This window comes from Pteropus vampyrus, unplaced genomic scaffold (genome assembly GCF_000151845.1).
Source record: "Pteropus vampyrus isolate Shadow unplaced genomic scaffold, Pvam_2.0 Scaffold572, whole genome shotgun sequence".
In the NCBI taxonomy this organism is placed as follows: Eukaryota; Metazoa; Chordata; class Mammalia; order Chiroptera; family Pteropodidae; genus Pteropus; species Pteropus vampyrus.
In genome coordinates this window covers 1,292,389-1,299,440 of record NW_011889353.1, presented here as the reverse complement: position 1 = coordinate 1,299,440, position 7,052 = coordinate 1,292,389, and the positions used below count along the sequence as shown (strand labels likewise).

The following is a 7,052-nucleotide window of genomic DNA, read 5'->3' as shown; positions in this document are numbered from 1 at the left end:
GCAAAGGTCATCTAAAATCATTTTCCCATTGCACCAAGGTTGCTTTATCTAAAATTAAATAATATCCATAAATACATTTTTCTCTAAATATATCCATAAATACATTTTTCTCTAAATGTATTTTTCTCTAAATGTATTTATGGGTAATTGCAAAGAGTCAATGAATGTGGAAAGGTACCACTGGCAAGCCCTTTGCTTTGTGGAATTCTCCTTCTTTCCTATGATCCTTCAGGCCTTGTATATAAATGTGACAATCTGATATGAGAATCCAGGGAAGGTGCTGGTCTCGATCTGCATATTAAACATTTGTGAAGTGGAACTTTTTATATCTTTCGATTAAAAAAAACTATAGATACATGTTCTAATATTTCTTGTAGCATCCCAATGGAGCATCCCAAACACCTCCCCTTATACATAATAGCTCCCATTTAATATACCCCATTTAAGATATTATTATTGTATTCAAAACCAATAGCGTAAGGATAGGTTCTCTCTCTCTCTCTCCCCCCACCCCACCCACCTCCAGAGAACTAACATAAAATATTAGAGTTTTCATCTCTTCAGAAAGAGAGAAGAAATTGATTTTAAAGAATTGGCTCATGCAAATGCTGGGTCTGGAAAGCACTAAATTCATAGAGCAAGCCAGCACATTGGTGTTTCAGGTAAAAGTTGATATTGCAGTCTTAATTGAAGGCTGGAAACTCAGAATCTGTGTATTGCAGGCTGCAGGAAGAATTTCTTCTTTGGAAATCTCAGTCTTTTCTCTGAAGGCTTTCAACTGATTAGATGAGGTCTACCTACTTTATGGAGAGCATTCTACTTTACTTAAAGTCAACTAATTGTAAATGTTAATTGTACCTTAAAGATACCTTTACAGCAACATCCACACTAGTGTTTGATCAAACAACTCATCACCATAGTCTAGCCAACTTGACACAGAAAATTAACCATCACAATCTATTACTATCAACTGTGCTTTGGTGATGACCCACAGATGAAGAAAAGGAACCTTATCACAGTCAGAAAAAATGATAGGCTGCTTTCCTCTTCTTCCTTCCTATCCCAATCCCAAAGCCTTCAGTGCAGAGAAGAGGGAAGGGAAAGCAAAGAGAAAGCACCCCACCCCTCTCTGCTCTAGATTCATTCTCTTTCCTGTCTTGAGAGAAAAGAGCTTTGAATCAAACCAAAAACTGAAGCTTAGAAATCAGCATAACCGAATCTTAATTACTGAACAAACTGTGTTAATCACTGAAGGAGACTACAAACTTGTGGAACTGGACTGAGAAGTCATTGAGAGAAGTGCAAAGTGGAAAAGGAGAGTTCAACACAGCAAATGGTAACCACATTGAGAAATACAAAATTATAGGGAAATAACATATGTTGAGACTTTATAGGCATTCAGTTCTGTGTGTATACAGAGAGCAGAGAATAAAGACACCAAGAAGAAAACTGGGTCAGGCTAATGGAGGGAGTCATGAAAGTTGTGTCACTGTGCGTGTAACATAGACCTTCCAGATGGATTGTGTGAAGAGACTTGCCAAGAGCTATAGTTGACCTGGCATGAATGAGAGCTGGAGGTCATCAAACATCTAAAGCACAAACTTCAAGCAGGTACATATTGGTTTGGATCTGGACTCTGCCACTTCAAGCATTAGCTTAAGTTCTTTAGGCATTAATATTAACTTCTTTAGGCATTAATATTATTCCTCACTGTAAAGTGGGAATAATAATAGTACTTTTTTGTAGGGCTATCATTAGGGATAAATAGCACAGATGAATGTTCCAATAAATGGTAGCTAGGGTTGTCATCACTATCATCCTCTTCATCAGTTGCTAGAAGTTTCTTGTCCTTCTGCTAAAAGTGATGCATCTGGTAAACTCTTAATTTATTCTGCTGAAAGATTTATATCTTGAAAGAAGTTATTGGTTGCCTTTTATAGAACTCCTATATCATAGCAAGCACTCTGCTAAAGCACTCTGATTTCTCATGTAATCGCCACAAAATCCCACAATGTAGAAACATCCCTTAGGCTTAGAGAGCTCACGCAGCTCATTAGAGGCAGAGCCATGCTGTTTCCGTCATACCAAACCGCCTCCCACTGAGTGTGGACCTCATTCTGGAGAACTTGTCAATAGTATGTGTTTAATGCTGAAAGAAAGTGGCTGTATTGACAGTAAGTTTGAATTACAATAATAAAAAAAACTAAATGTGAAATAATAAATGTATCCTTGATTTTAGGTGAGCAGATTTCAGCATATCTTTGATTTTAAGTGAGTAGATTTCAAAATGTTTGGGTAGGATTGGGAAGAAGGGAATGATAGATCTGTTACCATGGACATTAGACTTTATGAGTTGGACGCTATAATCAAATTTCTGACAGTAAAGTTAAATATGGTCAAAGGGGGAGACAGAGGAAAGCAATCCAAGAAGCAGGTATAGCTACAAAGGAATCTCTCCGATGAAGTTTAATTCTAAAAGATCTTTATCAAAATGTACAAGCCATCAAATTACGAAGGAGCATCACAGACCAGAAGCCTTAGTGTTGGCTTGGCTAAGTTTGGATCAAGCTGGAGTTAGGGAGTATGCCCAGGACCACAGAAATGTTGTTAAACATTTGTGGAAGCAAGAAATAATAAAAAGTAGATTAATCCATTGTTTGGAGTAGGTGATAAAATGAGAAGACGACAGAAAAATGTCAGAATAACTCATCTCCAATTTTGCTTATTTTTTCTCTCCAAGAAAAATAATTTTCAAACTCTAAGTGCTGAAGTGCTTATGGTAAATAATCTATAACTGCTTTACCATAGTCTCCAATCCCAGATATATTTCATTCCCAATAACTTGCTGATGGAATTGCTGCCAGTATCCAAGAAAAATAAAAATTAGAAAAAGAGAAGAAAACAATCAAGCAATCGTTTCCCCTGAATTACAAATAAATATACCAAGATATATCAAATGCTCCAGGTTGAGCTCCATAAGAGAGACAGGGCAGAGACAGCAGAAATAACTGAGCAAAAAAAGTTAATATATTGATTTTTTTTCCTTTCAAGAAAAAATGAAATATATGTTTTCTAGAGTCTTAGGATTAAAGATAAATAAATCTTGGCATCCGTCTCCAGCAAGATTACATGCAGCCCCTTTTCAACTTCATGCAGTTCCTAGAAAATTGAGTCTTAATGTTGAAACAAAGCCAACATTTCCAGAATGTGGTCTCCCTTTATGGATCTGTGTCTGCCCTCCAGAACAGAGAGTATGTACTAGGGTTCCATGCACTGAATTCTGCCTGCAGTCCAGTTTTGCTGTGTTTGGGGTCGTTTGTTTATTTCAGTGTTTTTTAATGTTTTTTAGTGGGTCACACACTCCTCACAATCTCTAGAACTCCCTACTGTCTTCCACTCTACTATCCAATCATGTACATTACTTGCCTATAGTCATTGGTGTCACTGAGTTTGCAACCTTCCTCTGGGTCCACATAAAATAAGTTTAATCCTTCTCTTTTTGTACCCCTTCACAAACTTAAAGCCTGATAATGTTTTGAACAAGATTACACCAAAGACTGAGCTCTTCGCCAGGCTATTCTGTCAAAGACTCTCAAACACTTTTATTTCAGCCCCCATCTCAAAGCCAGTGCTCTCGTGACCTGTTTCACCAACCCTTCCCACTGTCCAGAACTTAGCAATAAAAAAAATTACAGAAGGTCAAAATTGTAAAGTTGCAAATAAACATGCATTGCTAACAGCATAGTTTGTTTATTTTTATTACATAGAGAAAAATATGATAGTACATATTAAAATTTTATACTGTCTCTATAAACATTTCTGAAAAATATGAATGTGTCTTTCAGAATTGTTGTGAGCATTAAGTAAAGTTAAGTGTATTTTAAATGTACTATAAATTAAAAATATCCTGGTCATCTTAATTGTTCATTATTTAACATATTTTAAGTGTTTTAAGTAGCACAAATTCATAAGCAGCATATCTCCAATGTAATATTACTATGCAAGCAATTTTTGATGGGGTAGGTGTACATTTTCTTTTAGAAAAGTATACAGATTATTCGCATTTGAACTATAACACCACTATAACACCACTATGCCTTAAAATAGCACCACTATGTCTTAAAATCAAGTTATTAGAAAATTATGGGCTACTGCCATGCCACCCTGAACATGCCCAATCTGTCTGATCTTGGAAGCTAAGCAGGGTCGGGCCTAGTTAGTACTTAGATGGGAGATGACCTAGGAATACCAGGTGCTGTAGGCGATTAAAAAAATATATTACGTGTCAAAGATACCATCAAAATAAAAATGCATCCTATAAACTCTATAGTTAAAAAAGTCACAATCAACTAAATTAAGAAACCAAGTTAACTGATATGAAGAAACCAAATAATTGATCATTAAAAACTAGAATAAAACTAGGAAAAAAAACTGAAAGCAACAATCAATTCGATCACACTGATAATAAAAGATTTTTTCTGAACTCTGAACATTCCAACTAGCTGAATGTGCTCCTCCATAGAAGGAGCTCTCTGGTGTTGCTAGCCCTCAAACCACTCAGTGGGGTAGTGAATTGCTCCTCCCAAACCTAGGAAGCTATTCACTTGACTTTATGTATTCCAAATCTAGTGATCTTTTATAATTCACGTAGTCATTTAACTGAAAGTCAATGATCTGCATGTCATTTATCCATAAGAACCAAGAAAGCTGGCTGATAAAGTGACCATTATCTGGAACATTTTGGCAAAGAGAAAAGGGTACTCTGAAGAGTTTTGTAATAACAATTAAAAGTTTAATCCAGAAATGACGTATATCATCTCTGCCTACAACTCATCACAGAGCCCCACCAACTCCAGGAGGCCAAGAAATACCATTCTATCATGTGCCCAGACGTCAGAGATCTGAATATATTCAGTAAAGAGAATTAATTTTCACATTACTATAAAGACCCTTTTAGTAGACCTTTGCAGTTTGCTCTTAAGCCACCACTGACTTGGACTATTATACTACCTGATACTGGTCTCACATATTATGCCTTTCTTTGGCGATCATCATGGATGATGACTTTTGTCATCATTTCACTTTTGTGAGAGATAAAACAGCTACCAATTATAGAGAGCTCACAATAAATCATTCATTGTGCTAAGCTTTTTACAGTCACCATCTCAGTTTATCTAAACGACATTAAGTTGCAGGTATTTTTATTATCGTTATTTATAACTGTTTTTATTGCAGCTAGAAATATTACCAAATGTATTAAGAATTAGAAAGCTGGAGTTTGGGGAACCAAATGTATATGGTGGTAGCCAAGGCCTAAAGGAGAGATGAACTTGTTCAGAGAAAGCATTTAACAGAGATAAAAGCAGAGGGTCCGGGATGCATCTCAAGGCACAGCAGCATGGGAAGGTGGTAGGGGGCATAGAGTGGAGGTACTGAAAGAGGCAGAAAATAACACAAAGGTAAGAAGAAAACTAAATGGAGAAAAATTCAAGAAGAAAATGACCAAGTGACTGGCAGTTTTAAATATTCTTGAGTTCAAGATTTTAAAGATTAAATAGTGTGAATATTTAAAGAGAATTTTGAATTTAGAAGTGAGAGTCATTGGTGACTTTGGCCAGAGAAGTCTCAGGAGAATGACAAAGTGAAAGCTGGTTGCAGGAGTATGGGGATTATAGAGGCCATGAAGAAACAAGGAATGACTTTAGGCACTCAAGAATTTTGGTAACAGAAAGAAAGAAAAAGACTAATAGCATTCGGGGAAACAGAATAGAAATCTGCTGATCTTCGAATGATAAAGACATGAGAGGAAGGATCCAGTGGAGTGGTAAAGATCGAAACTTCAGAGATGACAGGAGATGGAAGCTAAGTCCCCAAGGAGACAGAGGGGATGTGACTCTGGGCAAAATGGGAGTCTCAGTTTTGGTCATCTCATGTGCATAGGTAAAATGGATCTCCTCGTATAAGAAACGCTCGCTCCTGCTTTTTACCCACTCTTTGTTGAGCTGTTTGTCCTTTCTTATTGATTGTAGCAATATTAATTCAAAGGCCTAAGCCACATTTTCCTTGAGAAGTAAAAAATAAAGATAGGAAAATTAGTAGGAAAACACTGGAATAGAAGGCAGAAATCAGTAGGAATTCTCTATACAGAGATATTCTACTTAACCATGGGGATATGTTCTTAAAAATGCATTGTTGAATGATTATGTCATGTGACTATCACACAGTACATACAAACATAGATGGTATAAGCTACTACACACCTCGGCTGTATGGTATATCACCTTCATATATTTGGTCCATCGTAAAGTTTACCAAAATGTCATTATGTGGCACATGACTGTATTTTGGTGAAATACAAGACAAGGATCAAGGGAATAGGTAGCTTAATGAGAATAATTTTTGAACTGCTATAGGGGATTGAAAATTTGAGCCACTCTGAGATGATAAAAAAAAAAATTGACTGAAGTCTATGGCCATGCTACCCTGAACAAGCCCGATCCCATCTGATCTCGGAAGCTAAGCAGGGTCAGGCTTGGTTAGTACTTGGATAGGAGACCACCTAGGAAGACCAGATGCTGCAGGCATAAAAAATAAAAAAATTAAAAACTAAGGAATTGTTAGCTGACAAGGTCCTTGCAATTTGTGAGGTCAACCAAGGGTTGCCTTGTCCAAAAAAAAAAGAAAAAGAAAAAAAATTGGTTGAGCATCGAGTCCCTAGTTTAACATCTATGGGAAGAATTATGTAATTTTTTCCACAGACCTCAGTGAAGTGAAGAAGAGAGCTGACCAGTTCCTAATACACAGTAGGTGCTAAGAAATGCTATGCATCTCCTCCGTTACTCCATGGTTTTTCTATCTCCCAACCAAAGCTCAGAGTTTTGTCTCAATGAAGTCTGCCAAATCATTCTCTCTCCACGTTGCTGCAGTTCCAAAAGATAGCTGGTCATTTTTATTTTTTATTTTTTTTCCAGTTGGTCCTTTTATTCCTCCAGGTGGTGCTAACTTAAAATCAAGAAGGGGAGATTAAGGTGAACCAACTCAAAACTTGAAGA

General features: G+C 36.7%; 2 pseudogenes; both read left to right on the top strand.

The window, feature by feature from the left end:
* The first annotated feature begins 4,146 nt into the window (after positions 1-4,146).
* On the top strand, positions 4,147-4,264 carry LOC111733543 (annotated as a pseudogene).
* Positions 4,265-6,465: 2,201 nt separating this feature from the next.
* LOC111733528 lies at positions 6,466-6,584 on the top strand (annotated as a pseudogene).
* The last annotated feature ends 468 nt before the right edge of the window (positions 6,585-7,052 follow it).